Genomic DNA, 19,327 nt, shown 5'->3' with positions numbered 1-19,327 from the left:
TAATCCATGAAAAAACAGAGAAAAACACACGAAAATCAGAGACGGTAGTGTATCAGACCTATTTAGCAATAATTTTTCAAACCAGAAGGCTATAATTTATAAATACATGCTAATAAAATAAAAGGCTTAATAAAATAGCAATACTTCCGAAAATGTCAGATTGAAAATTACCACAATAAGTAGAATTCCAATAAAATTCAAAGAAAAATGGGTGAAATAATGTTTTAGAATTGCAAATACCACCTTCACAATGGAGTCTGTGGCCTATTTTACTGGTTTTTTCAAAACGATAATATATATAATATATAATATTCACAATATCAAATATATCCACAGAGAATATGGTAGAGATTCCAATGTGAATATAACCTTATAATAGTAGCAAAAAGACAGCAAGCAATGGAAAACGCTGTAGAACATCCTCACTATGGAGCATTCTCCCAAATTCCTAAGTAAATAAAAAGGAATTGAACAAAGTATGCAATAAAATAATAAGCTTCCAGCTATGCAAGGATAACATAAAATTAGGAGGTCAACTGGTCAACAGAGGAAAACCGAACCATCCCCTCAAGAGACTCAAAAAAAATTTATATATTTCAAAATTTATAAACATCAAGAGAAATTTCTGATAATCTAATTTGGTTTATTAAGAATGGGATAACTTCTTAACGCGAAAAAGAATAAAATTTATACAGTCAACATCATACTTAAATGACAATCATCGAAGAACCATAAAAAAACCAACTGAAAAATAATTACAACTAATAAAGAGCTAAATGAGGCATCAGGATACAAAAAGAGACACAAATTAATACTATTTTTCTAACTTTACAAAAAAATTAAAATCAAATGGACAGTTTTGTAATATCTAACACTTATGGGTGAGACACTGTGCTAAGCACTTAACCTATGTTATTTATTTAATCCTCAAGACAACCTGATCAGCTAGGTGTGAATTAATTGATCCATTTTGCAGATGAGGAAGGGAAGGCCAGAGAGAAGGAAGGATTTACCCAAGGTCACGAAGAGAGCAGGGATTCAAACCCAGGCTACAGAGACATTTGGGGGCAGATGGGGTGAATCTAAATTTTGCATCATCCTCACTCTTATTTTTTGAATTCCTACAATAGGCTGTGGGTTTATATACTGAAAATATTCATCAGTTTTTACAAAGGATTAACTGGTTATGTTTAGGTGGTGGGAATATTGTCATTCTGTTCCTATTTGCATTTATATTCATTTAATCTCTGTTCATTGTAAAGATAATATCATGTGAAATGAGAAACAATAATAAATGCAATTTTATAGCCTCCAGTTGGGTCATGAGGTCAGATGTAGAACTCTGTATTTTAGACATCTCCCTCATATTCAACAGTGTTAAGAGACATAGGGCCCTTGTGGCTGACACCATGATTGTCACAAACTTGAGCAGCAACTTTCAAGGGTGATAGTCCTCAATTTCTGCCAAGTGGTTATAAACAAGAAGAATGACTTCATTTCTCTGATCTCAAAACTTGAAAAAAATAAACCCTTAATGAAGATGATCTCCAAAGTAATGTTAGCCTGGTCTACCAAGTTGTCAAAACGTATGAGGTACAGAGTTCAATATCATTTTAAAGTATAGTTAATTACATATTTACTGAAGCTCATAAATTATATTTTTTGTATTTTACTATAAGAAAATAAATACTAATAATTATCTGGGGAAAGAATTTTATATGTATATCCCTATATATAATCCTACCTACATATTGTTTACAAAATATGTTTGCTAGAGCAGATGAATTAATTTTCAGATGCTTTGCTTTATTCCAGATTTTAGAGGAGAGCGATGAATCGTCCCCAAGTTTACATGCCATATATTTGCATACAGTATAATAATTTAAAAATTAAACACAAATTCTTTAGTGACTCTGCTTTTTCTAAGACAAAATATGAGTGAAGAACAGTAATTCCTGTTTCTCATTTCAATACTCAGAAAATTCTACTAATTACCAATGAACAAATACAGTATGGCTATATAATAAGTAGTTCTACTTACCATTTGGATAGAATGCTTGAATTCCATCTGGACACTTATCCCAGTAAAATTCCTGAAGATGTGAAAAATTGAGGAGGATCAGTAAAACATATTTTATACATCATTTATAATATATTAATTCTGTCTGATCTTTGACTCATACCTATTTGAGATTTCCACAAGGATACATTCAGACTGGTAATTTTCATGTAATATGAATATTGTCTAAATTCAGGAAGTGGCATGCCCTTTTATTTGTTAATACACCACCTATAGGGAAAGGAGTTCCAGCCTGCTCTCAACCTCAGCTCTGACCTGCAAGAACCACACTGCAGATAAAAGAAATAATTCCTTCAGAACTCAGGCTTGATACTTCCCTTAAAACAAGTCAGGAGACTGCACCACTATGTTGCTATTTTTTAATGCAAACTTTCTGGGAGAGAAAATCCATTATAAGGTTTCAGTGTGATAAGAGGAAATGTATATCCTGAATTTTTAAAGTCCATATACTAGGAGAGCTAATTGATAAGTTTAGCAATTACATCACCGGGGGAAATGAATTTGTTTTAAGGCAGTGATTACAAGGTTGTTCAGATAGAATACTACAATTGCCAAGTGCTTTTTAAAACCAGAACAACCCTCATCAATCCAAAAAAATCCTTATTTTTAAAAGATGACAAAATGAGACCCAACGAAGGAGAAATGGCTTGGCTAAGATCTTAGCTTAGGGGCAGTACTATGACCAGACGCTAAGTCTGAAGGCGTCAGTTTATGCTCTTTCCATGATATTATTTTAAAACACATTTATTAAGGCTTTGGTATAATGCCAGGCACTGAATTGGGCACTGGCTAAAGAACAAGATCGATAAAGGACCTGCCTTCATGAAGCTTAATTCTAGTGATTCTGATTCATTAAATGTATTGAATATACGTTTCCATCCATGTAAATGATGCTGTTAGTGCCGTTGCATCGATCTCAACTCCCAGAGCCCCTGTGGACAGCAGAACATAACCCCACCCAGTCTTTTCACTCCATCCTCTCACCTTCCAGCACTGTATCAGACAATGCTCTGCTGTATTTACAGGATTTTCATGGCCAACTTTTCGAAAGTGGGTCCTTCTTCCTAGTCTGTCTTAGTCTGGAAGCTCTGCTGAAACTTGTCCACCGTGGGTGACCCTGATAGTATTCGAAATACCAGTGGCACAGCATCAAGCAACACGCAGCCGCCACTGTAAGACAACTGACAGATGGGTGGTGTGGTTCCCTGAGTGGGAAACAAACCCAGACTGGTGGCGAGAGCCCTGAATCTTAACCACTAGACCACCAGGGCTGGCTATAAATGCTAGAGAACGCATTTATAACCAAGACAGTGGGATGTTAGAATGCACTTCCATAATGAGCCAAGCCTGGTTTCCAGTGAATGTTCTTTCTTTAACCTTTGAGATATATTTGGCCCACAAGATACTTAGCTAAACATCTGAATATCTTTGGCACGTAGATAGACATTTTGTGCAAAGATAAATCTTTCAATAATTGAAAGGAACACATATTTTTTTCCATTGAATGTTTTAAAAGGAATCTTTTATTTGCTTACTGATCTGAATCTGTGTCAACTTCTAGGCTGAGTGTGAAGCTCAAAAACATGCTGCAGAGATTAAAAGTTCCCCATGTGCAAATGAGTAGACAGATTCCATGTGGAAGAGCAGAATAAAGGCCTTGGGATCCATTCAGCAAATCATTTCTTAACTACTGTTTCATATTTAGCCCTGAGTCCAGCGTTCTGCTTATAGTAGGCATTTGCAAAATGGAATGATGTGGTTTAAACATAAAAGATTGAATTCGAGACTACTAAGGAACATTTCTCACGCATTTGTCTTCATACCTTCTACCAATAAGATATAAGCAACTGCTTTCCTCTTTAGTTGCATTATCTTAATAATGTTGGAAATGTTATTTTAGAATGACTTTCACATGAGGCAGTTAGGATGTTTTCTGCATTATAAAAATATCTATTAAAACATGGAAAACAAAGAACCAAAAATAATGGACTAGACATGAGCCCAAGTTCTGCCTAGAATTACAGTTCTGCCTAAAATTAAAACAGAGAGAGATGAAGAATGGTTACTAAGTACAAAGTGATTACCAGTTAGGCTCCCTTGAGATACTCCAAAGTCTGTGAATGTGGCTACTGTCTCAACACTCTGGAATGCTCCTGTTTTGGCACAGTTAACCTTCAGAGTCCCTGTAAACTCCCTCAATATGATATCCAATAGACTATAATAGCGAATCATTTCACCAAAAAGAATTGACTCATAGAATGGACCCATCAGAGGAGACCTGAGGAGAATTGCTCCCTTCGCTTTCAGGAGGTAAAAGACCAGAGCTTGGCCCATGGTCACATGCTTGATTTTCAATAAAACTGAACCTGATTAATGTCCCTTAATTACAAGTCCATGTCTTTCACAACTTCATAACTAAGCTAAGAAAAGTTTATTTTATTTTTATATACTTAGGACTTAAGGAGCATTTTATGGCAGATATCATAAAAATAAAATCTAACATATATAGTACTATAATATATAATGTATTATTACATATATAATGTACCTCTATACTCACTAGAAATGTCTGAACTTGAAATGTGTGTCTTCTGCTTTTAGGGACCAATTTCACAATACAAGGATACCATCTTTTCAGAATTATAACATTTAAAAATCATAATCAATTGCACTACCAAGGTTTATAACCATTATCTTTGGCCAACTTCATCCTTCCTTCCTTGGAGTAAATTTTTTCCAGTAGATGAGATCTCTACAGATTTTTCTGAAGTGGCTTCCACTTCTAGAAGTAACTTTAGTGCCTTTTTTCCCCCAAGGAAGATTAGCCCTGAGCTAACATCTGCCAATCCTCCTCTTTTTCTGAGGAAGACTGGCCCTGAGCTAACATTCGTGCCCATCTTCCTCTACTTTATATGTGGGACGCCTACCACAGCATGGCTTGCGAAGTGGTGCCATGTCCGCACCAGGGATCTGAATCGGCGAACCTGGGGCTGCCAAAGCGGAATGTGTGCACTTAACCACTGTGCCACCAGGCCAGCCCCAACTTTAGTGCATTTTTAAGAAAAACTTCTGACCTTATTGTCCTATGTTATGCTCTTATTCCTAATCACTGCCATTGCATAAATCTTCATCGTGAGATTTGAATTCTTCAGAATATCAAATATCAGGGTCTTCCCCCTCTATTCAATTTTTTTTCTTAAAAAATATCGCTGTGATTCATATCCTTGAAACACATGGTTCATGCATGAATATTATTTGTCATCTGGTTAGGAAAAATATCAAAGATTGCCTTTTCTAAGTATTATCTTAGTTATTACTGGGAATTGAGTCAAATAAAACAGAAGTGATAGAACAATGTTTTACCCCTATTCATTTCAAACAAGACTTTAACTAGAGGTCAAATGTTTATAACAGAAACAAGCCACATGGATGCTGACTATATCTGCCACAAATCTAGCAGTTACCTGTCTTTGATATAAGATGATCAATTTCTTTTAATAATGGCTTTCTATGATAGAGTTAAAGGAAGGAAAAGGGACAACTAAAAGTGAAAGGGGAAGGAAAATTCTAGTAATGATGACAGTAATCATCATTCACCACATGTCCATTATGAGTTATTGAGGAGTTTAAGCCAGAAAATGACGTGACTTGATTAACCTTTTTATGATATTATTCTGGCTGCTAAGTGGAGAATGGATGGCTGAGAGGGGGTGGAGTGGCTCTAGATAAGTGGGGAAAAAATTTAGAATGCTGCTCTTGTAGTCCAGGCATAACATACTGACACTTTCAACTAGCACGCAGTAGTGGAAGCGGACAAAAAGAGATGTTTGGATAATGAACTGTGGAAAAGAAAATTGAGGATGACTCAGGGTTTTGGCTTGAGCAAGGTGGTAGACACTCGTGCCCTTATCGGAAGGGTGTGTCTAAGGAGAATGGGAGGGAAGACTACTATTTTGGCCATTCTGCCTATGTAGATTTAAAAATTCTTGTTCTTGAGATCATAGTTAACAAGATGTCCTGTTTAATACCATAATTTCTACTTTATCTACCACAATTTGCTTGATAATAAAGATGATAGCCAGCTCTCCATTTCTGCTGCATCTTTCTTGTTTTTTCGAGGAAGATTAGCCCTGAGCTAACATCTACTGCCAATCCTCCTCTTTTTGCTGAGGAAGACTGGCTCTGAGCTAACATCCGTGCCCATCTTCCTCTATTTTATGTGAGATGCCTGCCACAGCATGGCTTGACAAGCAGTGTGGAGGTCCACACCTGGGATCCGAACGGGTGAACCCGGGGCTGCTGAAGCGGAATGTGCGCACTTAACTGCTGCACCACTGGGCCGGCCCCATGCTGTACCTTGTTGAGATGCCTCATGAGTAATTCTCCTATCTTCTATATTCTCAGCCTCTCACTCTACCACCTCATTTCACACAAATCATTAATAATTTTCAGGTGTCTCTTACTTTGACAATTAATACATCTCTCTACCCTGTGACTCTCTCTAGTTAATATACCTAAGCTCCTCAACAAAGAACATGAACTTGTTCATTTGAACTCTTGCATTTGTTTTTATTACGCTGTGTTCGGTGAGCTCCTTTACTGCCTCCTCTTTCTCTTAAATATTACTTTTCTGCACATTGCTGTTCTTAAGTTGATTCTCTGTCCTCTCAAGGTTTTGCCTTGAGTAATATTAACACTCCATTTATTAAATGCTGACGACCAACAAATCTATATTACTAATCCACTCCTGTATTCTGCCCTCCAGGCCCACATGGTCAGCTGCCTATTTGGCATCTCCACCTGGCAACCCCAGTATATACTTCAAATAAAACATAGCCAAACACTGAGCTCCTTCACTCCCAAACCTCCCCTCCTATTCCTACTGGTGAACAGCATCACCATCCACCCATTAACTTAAGACAGGTGCTTGGGAACCAACCCATACTACAGCATTTTCCACATCCTCCAAATTTGATCACTGACCCAGACTTGTCAAGGCTGCTTCCTTAATGTATGCTGCATCAACTCGTCTTCTGTCCATCCCCACCACTCTGGCCTTAAGATCTCTTTCTAAAGCATACAACTCAGTTGCTTCCTGCTTAAAACTCTTTAAAAGGTCGTCACTGCCTAAAGGAAAAAGTCCATGGACTTTAATGTGTCTTCTGATGGTTTCCAAGGTCTGACCCCCGCGTTATTGCCTTCTCTTCATTCTTACCTCTCACCAAACTCTGTCTGCATGCTCCAGCAGAAGCATGTACCATGCATGTCATTTCATGCTTTTTTTCTCCTCTCAAACTGCTTCCTGTCAGAAATATGGCTCCATCTAAGCCCATGAATAATCCTGTCACTGTCCATCCAGATTCTGCTGGAGCTTCCCCACTTAAATGAACACTTTTTGATGGGCCTGGTAGAAGGGGTTCCTCTTGGTTATTTTTTTCCTGGTTTGCATAAAGTTCTCACATAGCAATTCTAGTATTTTATGGAACTCTTTGATTTCCTGCTTCTAGCCTCACTATACTGGGCTTGTCTTGATAACCCTGCTGACATGGTTGACGTTCAATGATTGATGCTATTGAAGAATGAATAAAGAAGAAGAATGAATGAATTACTGAATAAATGATTTATCCCCAAACCGTACAAAAACCCCTAATACTTCTAAATAATTGTTAAAATTCCCCATGATTTTCTAATCTCATTTTAAAGAAGAATCCACTGAAAAATAACATACCTACAATATATAAACAGCCTAGTATAACAAGAGCAAAGTATCCACGCAGGACAAATCTGTTAGGTCAACTATTGACAGACATAAGCCATTTCATGGACTTTGGCTATAGCTAAACTTGAGAAAAGAATTCCAAGTTAAACTTTGAACTTCAGAATTTAGGAAGAAAGAAAGTAATCAAAATAAATTGCATATTCAGTTTAAATTCAATCGGCACTATTTCTAGATACAGCTTAAATTTCTGTTAGCTGTCCTATTTCTTATTGCCAAAACTAATGATAGGCAAAGCATGTGAGCTGTTGAAGGGCTTCAGCAAATAGGGATTTTTAAAAACACATGTGAAGTTATTCATGTGGTTGAGTCAGAACCACACTTATCCAGTGGTACAGATGAAAATAATTTGTTCTGGAGACTGAGACGGCTTTATTGTTTTACCACTGTTACCTACAAAAATAAGTTCACGTGCTAGTGCCTATGAGGAGTCTCAGACCATGAAATACACCCAGACATATCTGAATCAGGATGCCATCACATTACAGCTATGAAATTTCGATTTGATGCTTTCACAGTTTACTTTGTACCTCTGTATTGATTACACTTGAGTCCCAGTTTTAATTTTTCGAGTACATAGCAGTATATAAACTCATCTTCATTGTAAAAGAATATCCAGTTGTCAAATTGAACAAAAAACTGTCAAACACATTTATTTGCTATAAAAAAGTTTCCTTCCTTCTTTTCCCCAGTTTTTATGCCCCTCCTCAGAGGTTAGTGTTTAGTGTAGGAGATGGTCCTCAACTTAGGATGGTTCAACTTAACGGTTTTTCAATTTTACAACAGTTTGAAAGTGATATGCATTTGGTAGAAACCATATTTTGAATCTTGATCGATTTCCGGGGTTGTGCTATGTGGTACGATGCTCTCTTGTGACGCTGGGCGCTGGCAGCGAGCCACAGCTCCCAGTCAGCCCTGTGATCACGCGCGTGAACAACCAATTCACTTGCAACCATTCTGTACCCAGACAACCATTCTGTTTTAACTTTCAGCACAGTGTTCAATAAATTACATGTGATAGTCAGCACTTTATTATAAAATAGGCTTTTCGTTAGATGCCTTTGCCCAACTGTAGCCTAATGTAAGTGTTCTGAGCACACTTAAGGTGAGCTGGGCTAAGCTATGATGTTCGGTAGGCTAGGTGTATTAAATGCATTTTTGACTTAAAGATATTTTCAACTGAGGATGGTTTTATTGGGACGTAACCCCATTGTAAGTTGAGGAAGATCTATACATCAGTCAAGTCATTATCCTACACATTTACATATGTAGTTTTTTACATATGATTAATAATATGTATTGTTCAATGTGTTGCATTTTCTCCTAAGTGACGCTTAACAAACATTGTTGGTAGAAGTATAAACTGTCAAGAAAATTGTTGAAGGTAATTCTAAAATTCAGCTTTTAACTAGTAATTCCACTTCTGCAAAAGAAGGTGTATATAGTGGTATTTATTTACAGGGGTGTTTAAAATCATGAAGGAGAGGAAACGATAGAAACATCCAACCATAAGGGAATGTTTTAATGTACTATGATATATCCATACTTTGGATTCTCATGTTGCTGTTTAAAAGAATGAGACAGATGTAAATGCAGTGAATTTATGTGCCTATAAGATATTCCATATTGTTCCTCTGGAAATATTAATTTAGCTTTATTTGTAAGCAATATCCCCCAAGAATAAATCTAATGAAAGAATATCAGTAATTGCAAATTCTTCAATGTCAGAGAAAACTCTTATGGGAATAAGAGATTTGAAAAAGAATAGCAAGTTTTCTTTTTCTTAGAAATCTGTCCTCCTTACGGTGTACTTACAAAGAGCAATGAACTTGAAAAATTAACTTTGAGCAAGGCACTTGATCTTTCTCAGCCTCAGTTTCCCAGTCTCCAGGTTGAAATAACTGTGATAATTAAGTATGAAAGCACTAGCACAAAGAGCCAGTCATTAAATGTGTTTTAAAAATATAATGAAAATTTCCCCTTCAACAATTCCTTGATGAACTCAACTAAATTCTGATCATCTCAGTTCTTTAATACCTACCAACTTAAGTTACACAGCAGATAGGAACAATTGGTTGGTAGAACAATAGATCTTTGGTTAATGATGAGAATTTATTAAATAAGACTACCCTTGAATACAGGTATCGGTAAAAAAATGAAATCTCTTTTTAAGTGACTTTAAGTTCATTTTCACTTGCTATACAGCACGAATGTATTTTTAAAGGGTAAAATAATTTACCTCAAAACAAATATTTAGTCTTAATAGATTAAGTACAAATAGAACTTCCTCAAAAGTCTAATAGTTCTTCATTCCTAATAATAGTTTGCAATATGTTTGCCATTTGCTCGTATCTTGCTTTCTATATTTTATATTTATTGCCATACTATAAAATAAAGTAGCTTACTTGTAGGATAGGGGTCTTCTTTTCCCTTTTATCACTTTATCTACCTCATCCTACTTCTCCTTCTCATGGAGTGTCCCAAATAAATGTGGGCTGGTGGAAAACAAATATCCGTGTTATATTACTGGAACCTCTGACCGGAAGTACAATGGTATATAGGGAGTAATGGCAGGAAGTTTCAATGACCAAATTGATGCTACCATTTGGTTCTCACACTTTTTTTCAGCCACATCTCAAGGATGTTTTTTCCATAAGGGTGCAGGAGGGCTAGATGGTGAGGAAGGGAATATTAGGGTGCTGACTATTTGCTAACAGGAAGGGTCATATTAGATAACACAGAGGGAAAAAAAGACCTAGTAATATAAATGTCTGGGCCTGTCAATCACCTACATACCTAAGCCAGAACTTATTTGCAGAAAGTAAGGGACACGAACTGATTTCAGGTTAACCATAGTACCTAGGACTGCTCTATATATATTTGCAAAGCAGGCCCATGTGTCAGGTCATGCAAATGCAATTAATAAAATGAAGGCAAAAATACTAGGTGTGAAATGCGAGAATAAAAGAGAAAACACTTTTCCAAATATTCAAAAAAGGGATTAGGAGAAGAAAATAATTGAGAAATACTTCTAGAAGTATGATATAAATATTTAAAAGTATTCACCTGCTCTCAGTGTTATTAGAGAAGAGATAGCTAAATAATTCACTTACAGGAGATAAAATGAAGAAGAAACAATTATTCTGTAGTTAAAGATAAATTCACAATCTTATAAATACAAGATAAATTCAAATGTGGTACTTTCCTCAAAAATGTCATTTAATCTATTTCATATTCTCTCCTTTCTTTGAGATGAAAGAAAACTTACCCTTCTACATTTCTTGTGAATTACCTTTCAAAATCAGATTCAATAAAAACATTCTTAATATAAATTATCTCGTTTAATTCTCTCAACAGCCCACTAGGGTAGGAATTATTAGCTTCATTTTACTGAGGATAAATCGAGGCTCAGAGAGGTGAAGACACTCGCCTAGAGATAGCCTGCCACAACACTTCAGAGCTGGAATTTGAATTCCCATTTGTTCACTCCAGATTTAACACTTTTTCCAACATAACAGTTGCTTTAAAATCCTTATATCAAAGTGCCATGGGAATGGACAGGAATACTTTACCTTCATAGTTTTGTTAGCTTTTAGTGATCAGCATAAACATTCCCATTGGATATTTTAAGGTAGTATTTATGAAACATGTAATGAATACCATTTAATAAACCTGGTTACATAAAGTTAGCAGATACATCACATTCTTCCCATCTAATCGGAAAGATAAGGGAGCTCTAAATGAGTTCTTTATTGTGTTTTTGTTGTTGTCGGGTTGCTCTGTTTAAAGAGACATTCTCTGTAATTAAACAGCAATCAGGCACTTAAAAGACAGGCTGATCTCAGTACCGTATTTACGTAAAGCAGACAAAGATTGCATTTTCCATTTTGTGGTCTGGACACCTGGTGCACAAGCTCCAGCAAGAGGGTCAGTGTAATTGAAACCATCCTTCTTGCTTCTGTCATGTAAACAAGACTTTGAAATCTGGAAACTCTATGTAACAAAAAGAGAGAAATATTCTTCTCACATTACGATTATGAGTGCCGATGTTTCTGTCCTTAGTTGAATTGTTCTTGTGGCCATTTCCACAACTTTTGAAACATCATTTTTCACTTAATAAAAGTACTTTGCATTAGCAAGACCTAATTATGTTATGCAAAAGCCACAGGGATAATTATAGTTCATCCAGACATTCTTAATCTGTATTAGTGGAAACATGTTACAGGCCTGATGAGAAACTCACATATCATTATCCAATCTCAACAGCTGCTTAGCTCAATCTTGTTATAATCAAATCTAAGTTATCATCCCAGCGTTTCTAGCCTGCCATCTTCTTCTGCATTTCTACTGATTTAAAGATATATTTGAAGTCAGCAGATCTAAGGCTTTGTACTATGACTAAATGTGTTTCACTAAAACAATATATCCTTTTCCCAACATAATTTAAGATTCCACTATATACACATTTACAATTCAACTTAACTAACATGTATTTGCTGAACAACTACTATGTCCTCAGTGTTAATGCAACTAGGAGGCCTATGGGTATTCCAGAACATGCTTTATATTCCTAAGCAGGCAAATCTCACCCAGGAGAAAATAATTTCATTTACTGTACGTGTCCAATTTCCATAGCTTGACCTGCCCAACTTACTTAAAACTGACAATAAACTCTCAAAGTTTCAGCCCAGTCATCCACTCATTAAATAATTAGAAGTGATACAGGAAGCATTCCTTTTAGAGCAGTATTAAATCCTTACTGAATGTCATTTAGCACTTCATCCAGCTGGATTTCACTTATCCAAAGGGCCTGTATTTCCAACATTTCCGTTGGAACTTTCCTCCATAATTGAACAAAAATGTCACTGCTAGATTGTATTTCCTGCCATTCAGTTCATCTTCTTCCTGATACTTATTAAGCTGGAGACAGTTACCTTAGATCTGCAGGTCCAAACATTAATTTTGCTTTGTTTTAGCAAACGAGGGGAGTCAACAGTCATTTGTAAATTTCCCATGAATAATAATCTTGTTCTTATCTGTGAAGTGTCAACATTATTGTAACCATTTCTGAATGATAGCAATATTATTGCTTTTGACAAACGAGGGAAAAGTTTTATAAAAGAGTACTGAAAATGTTTAATCTTTTCCATACACATCAGGAAACTTCATCCCTTTTTTGGAAAAGAAAACGCAGGTGAATGAAAATCCCACCTCTGGAAAAGAACCAGAAAATACCTCCTATCACTTAAAGGAGTTGCAAAAGGATAGAAAAACAAGCCAAAGCAAACACACACTGGCACACACACTCATTCATCCTAATATTTTCGCCGATGACCCACCAGATCATTTAGGATTTTTGAGACACTTGATAAAGTTTAATTATTCTTACTCTAATGTGTGCCTATAATTCTTAATCGAGAAATGTTTTATATTAATCATAAATCTGTTGGCCTCTTCAAATCATGTCTATATGAAATTTTATTTTTAGATTTATTTTTTTTATTTTTCCTTATTCTCCCCGAAGGCCCCCTAGTAAAGTTGTATATTTTAGTTGTGGGTCCTTCTAGTTGTGGCATGTGGGACGCTGCCTCAGCATGGCCTGATGAGTGGTACCATGTCCACGCCCAGGACCCGAACCAGTGAAACCCTGGGCCGCTGAAGCGGAGCGTGCGAACTTAACCACTCGGCCATGGGGCGGCCCTGAAATTTTCTTTTACATATCAAATCCTGTAACTACCCAATGTACTCCAAAAGATTCACCCAGTTATTATACACAGAAACTTAGCTTCAGAGCTTGTTTTTTCTCCTCATTTTCTATTGTTTTTTTTTTAAATATTTGCTGCTTTATTTAAATGATAAACTGTATACCCTAAATACTTAGCCCTTCTGTAGTATGATCCTACAAAGAAGGAGAAATGGTGATGAGGAATACAAAAAAAAAAAAAATCAACAAACAAACAATTTTCCCTCCAATTGCATACTTTTTAAAAGTCAGTGGAATTAACTTTATTTTACCAAAAAAAAAAAATTCAAAAGTATTCTTAGTTGTGGTTTTATTTGAACTCAGTAAATAAACTTTAAGAAGAGCACCTGATTATTACACATTTTCAGCCTAATCCTCAAATCACAGATTCTAGTACACGAGATAGCTTTGAAGAAACACTGAGTCAAATACCGAGAGATTTGTAAAGCATTAATGGATGATTTGAAGTAGAGCGGTATGATACAACGAGAATTCCAATGTGGGAAAAGGAAATCCTGTGGCAGCAACTGATTATAGGATAAAATCGATTTCTTTCTTTCGTTATCCTTATCACTCTTCCAGTTTTTTACTTTACTGAAATGCAGAAACTGTATCACCCTCCCAGGTGGTGAAAATGGAGACTGGTAGACTGGGTACCAGGACTCCTCCGCAAAGAGCTCTGAGTGATCAGAAAGACGAAACACAGGCCATGGGGATGCAGTCAGTAGAGTCAGGCCATCATAGCACGAAAATACTGGGGGGATCTCAGGGTGAGTTACAGCTTCTCTCTCTGTGTGCTGAAACATAATAATTTGGTCCTCTGAATAACTCTATGCAGTGAATAGAGCAGTTATCATGGATAAAAACTAAGAACTCAGACAAATCTTGTGGCCAATAAGAAAGTAACCTGAGCTAAACCCACATCTTCTGATAACAAATCAGCCCTTTTTCCACTCACTTCATCTAAGTTCTCCCTGCTCTCTGAATACCATCAATGAACATGAACTAATAGGCGCAACCCCAGACACTTTTAGGATGTCTATCCCTCTCTTTTTAATATTTTGAGAATTCATCCATTATTAAAGGGAAAGCTATACCTTAGATCAAAGCATTTCAAGAGCAAATACTACCCACTGTGCTGAAATACATTTGAGAATCATATTATGAGATTTTTTTTTTTTAGCTGAGGAAGATATGCCCTGAGCTAACATCTGTGTCAATCTTCCTCTTTTTTGCTTGAGGAAGGTTTGCCCTGAGCTAACATCCATGCCAATCTTCCTCTATTTTGTATATGGGTCAATGCCACAGCGTGGCCACTGACAAGTGGTGTAGGTCCACCCCCAGGAACCGAACCAGGGCTGCCAAAGCAGAACCTGCTAACTGAACTACTAGGCAACAGGGCCGGCTCCTGAAATTTTTATTATAACTAACACACCTTCATTTGAATTTTGCTACTGTACTGTATTTCCAATTGGCAGTCTCAACTTATTTAAACACAGCATGTATGCTTAATTGAAGTAAGATGATGTCTCTGAAAGTTGCAATAATTTTAAGTAAATTATCAATCTAAAAGTTACATATTAATTATAACCCTATGGTTGTCATTTAAACTCTGTTGCCTCTTCTCTACAGGAATAGATGAGGTACTTTGTTGGGGTGTTGACTCCAGTTAGGCTATCTTCTTGGAAGAGTAATCTTTTCAGTAGCTATTGGAAAAATATTCTTAGGGTAGAACAGCTGGAAATCAGGCTTCAAATATTTTCCATCAACACTATTTGATGTTTTGCATCTGGCAAATTGTTGCTAGCAAGTCTGATGGGAGTTCAAGAGGCTATTTTACTCCTTAAACATTTAAATACTTCCTCTTCATCACAAAAGTGGGGAAGAGAGGCCCTCAAACCCTCATTCCAGAGAGCATTTTAGGTAATGAATATTCCTGAATGTACGGAGGAGACTTGCGTATGCCACTTGAGAAGCACTCCAGTCTTACCCTTTCCTTCACAGAAGTCTACCAGAACTAAGAGGACTCACGAAACCTGCAAACTCTCTTCAAGTTTTTACCTTTCCCCGTAATTTCAAAAATATTCTGACTGTAAGTCTAGAAGAGAATTCGAGTGAGGATTTGGGTCAAGGGAAGACACTTAAAGATAAAAGGAATATATTTGCCTAGTTAGAGCTTAAAGAGGAGGAAGTGATTTATCTTATGTTATTTCTTGTTCAGAAATTGTTTGTCAAATTATGGTAATTTGTGGCTGTAAGAGAAGATACCTTTGTTGTGGTTCTCTCAAGTTCAAGGCTTCCAGAGATTGCATTGCTCAAAACCAGAACAAGTTCTTGCCTTGGCAGGTTTTAACAGTCCCTTAGTTAACGAGATCAACTGTAAGTGCTCTTTGGAACTCGTCAAATAATTCCCAAGGATTAACAAGCAGAACGCTCTGTCAGTGAAATACAAAATCTCTGGATTACTCACCCATAGAAACAATCTCAAAGTCTTTTCAAATCCACTTTTTTCAAATGTTTTGCCTAACTGTTCTCTCATTTCCATTCCCCCTGCTTTAGTGCAAGTAGCTTCCTGCTACTCTCATCTCTAATTTCTTTCCATTCCGATGTGTTCTGAACACTGCTTTCTTTCTCGAGCATATGCTGCAGATTAGGAAATGGCTCCTGAGCTACAAACAGGGTGTTTAAGGTCTGTTGTGTGGTGGTTCCAAAATATCTTTCAGACATCTTTAGCTCTGTACTTCTCATAGGCTCTCATCTCTAGCCATCTGATAGCTGTCTGTTGTCATGTCACTTTTCCCGCAGGACCCTCCATCTCTGCCTGGTGGTGAGCCCCTATCTATGCTTCCAGCTCTGCTCAAATATTGCTTCTTCCAGAAAGTCTTTTCTTTGGAAAAGACTCTTTATCTCTCTATTATAAAACCTAACACAATTGGCCTTGCATTAACATTTACTTATGTATAGTTCTATCTAAGAATTTGAGGGCAGAAAGTATGCCTTGGTTATGGATGTACCTTCCATAGCACCTGACTCAGAGCTGTATGTACAATAGAAGTGTGATATCTGAGTAAGCGGTTGGGCCTCTTCTTGGAGACACACATAGACCACATGTCCTAGGTTCACTTGAGCAAGGTATGGCCATGTGGCTGAGTTCTGAAGAGCAGAATGTGGATGGAATTGATGTATGCCACTTCCAGGGTCAAAATGATACCAGAGCTTCTTGACAGAGGAAGCTGTGTCTTAGTTGTCTTTGCATCCCTGTGTCTAGCAAGCAAGGGGAAGATTAGATGCTCCAAAATTTAAGGTGAATGCAAAATTTTGCCTATTTAAAAACTTGAATTCTTTGGCTATAAAAGCATTAAAGAAAGCTAATCTCCCAAATTTCTCTAAAATATTAATATTATTCTAAAGTTACATGATGCATTAGTAATCTTTAAAACAAATTCCAAGGAGTACACATTCTGGTTTCTTCGTTTTAATAATGTGTCCTGGAATCTCCAAATCACAGAATTCATTTTGATTTGATCTAATTCAAAGTATTTCAGTAATTTATGTGGATGAAATATGAAATATAATATTCTATAATGTGTGTATCTGTATCTATATCTATCTATCAATCTATATGTATGTGTGTATCAAGTGTCAATATCGCTTTTCTAAATTTCTGTTTACAGCTAGTCATTTCTAATCACCCAATGAATAATTAAATTGATTTGCTAAATGCATAACAGTGATTAAAAGGTTAATAACATTTAGTAAGCATTGATCATTGTTTCTATCCACAAGAGAAAAGAATTCTAAATGTTGATTAAAGTGCTCTAAACCTAGAGGATTTGAGTCATATTCCTGTGACATTTTCCCCTATGTAATTTCTAGCATGTAAATAGTACAAGTGAATATTGATTGTACAAATCTTGCTACAATGTGTTGTGATCCTTGCCTTCAAGAACATATGAAATCTAATCTTACTAATTTTCATCTGACTGACAAGAAAATATTGATTGAGGAGATGAGAACAATAAGAAAGCCAATTATCAGTGGATATAAGATATCGAAATTTAACATAGAAAAGACTGGTGTCAAAGAATATCATATTTACTTTCGAGGGTCAGAGGTTTACCTCTTCTTTGTTGAGGGAGATATTTTACAGAAATTGGAGTGAAATTTCTGCTGAGGGGAGTCTGTGTATCTTTTAGGAGAACTTTAAAGCAACAAGAAACAGTAACACAAGTAGAGTAATGAAAGAAACATTCTGAAGGCAAATAGGAATTTGACTTTGGAGTAACAAACTATGAGATGTGAATGCAGAAATCGACTACATCTTCCAGAAAGAAAAATAAGAGAAGCCAGACAAAACAAAATAATGCAAATGAAAGGCCAGAAGAAAATCATAAAGACAGTTTGCACCCTTAGAAGAAAGACAAACTAATAAATAATAAAGAATAACATTTCGTAGAAAAAATAGAGAATGGACTTGCTTGGAAACAAGGAAAAACAATAACAACATCTCAAAATGTCTAAATTAAGTATATCCTGGAGTCATCTGAGACCCAGAAAATTAACAGGAATGTGAATAGTTTTATAAAAAGCTAAAAACTAAAAGGCTTGAAAGAACAGGAAATGTCAGGATGTCAAGATATTACTTTTAAAAGGCAAAAAATTGTGATAGCTCTGGCCATGGTTTCTTTATATATGATGTCATTCCAAATAAAAAGATGAGTATGGAGGTGACAATATGCAAATATCCTCATATAAAGGACAAAAAATGGAAAAAAATTAGAATCGAGTTATCAATAAAAATATACTATTCGAAGAAGGGCTGAGTGCTGTATGAGGTAACATCTATGGATGAATGGAATATAGAAGATGACCCATAGGATGCTAAAGGAACTCTATCCATAAATAGCTTATAAACTGTAGGTTGTTTTTCCCCCCAGAAATTTTCATTTCCCTAGTTATTACATGAAGTAAAAACAGGAAGTCCACTAGGGACTGGCAGATGTTAAAGGAAAACCAAATGAAAGAATGTAATAGGGATTCACTTAAGGTCTTAGTTTCTTAATATTTTTATGACTTGTCTTCCTAATTTCATAACAAATTTCATGACAGTGAATTTACAACCGTATACAACAACCCCCACAGAATGAAAATAAGAAAGTCAACTAAATTAAAAATTTGGAATTTGGAATATTGAATTAAAAAAAATACTTGTCCCAAAAAATATAATCTGAATCACATTTCTCAGTCACTTTACAAACTCAAGTATAATCTAGAACTTGGTATGTGGTTCCCCTGTCAGTTCTCTTCTTAAGGGCTATTGCTTTTGTTATGCGGAAAAGACATTATATATCATCACCAAACCCCACTTGTTACCACCTTCTTTTGCCTAAGTGGACCCTTCAACTACCCACACCCAGAAAAATCCCAGCACAGATTCAATTTCATGAAACACTTCTTATCTTCTAGACTGGGGCTTCTCATATTTACTGGTTGTTTTCCAAAACAACTCTCTACCTTCATAATTCTTATCAAGAACCTGACACAGTCCACACCACCCTCACTCTCCAGAGCATTCCTGACTTCTTATTTAGGGAAAAACGAGCCATCCCCTATGAACTACTTACACCATCATGCCTCTCCTTCCAGCACCAGGACCTGCAACAACCTCATCTTTTCGTGCACTCTCTCTTTAGGCTGTAATCATGGTCAATTTTCTCCCCAAACTCAT

At 36.2% G+C, this 19,327-nt stretch overlaps 1 protein-coding gene across 10 annotated transcripts in view; it reads right to left on the bottom strand.

Moving 5' to 3' along the window:
• LOC139079894 (uncharacterized) overlaps positions 1-19,327 on the bottom strand; it is a 613,636-nt gene that overhangs the window by 481,946 nt on the left and 112,363 nt on the right. For all 10 annotated transcript variants that reach the window (XR_011533890.1, XR_011533904.1, XR_011533897.1 and 7 more), the window contains one exon: positions 2,042-2,093. The gene's annotated coding sequence lies outside the window, so the exon portion shown is untranslated. The remainder of the gene's footprint in view (positions 1-2,041; positions 2,094-19,327) is intronic.

This window comes from Equus przewalskii, chromosome 27 (assembly GCF_037783145.1).
Source record: "Equus przewalskii isolate Varuska chromosome 27, EquPr2, whole genome shotgun sequence".
In the NCBI taxonomy this organism is placed as follows: Eukaryota; Metazoa; Chordata; class Mammalia; order Perissodactyla; family Equidae; genus Equus; species Equus przewalskii.
This window is presented reverse-complemented; position numbering and strand designations above follow the sequence as displayed.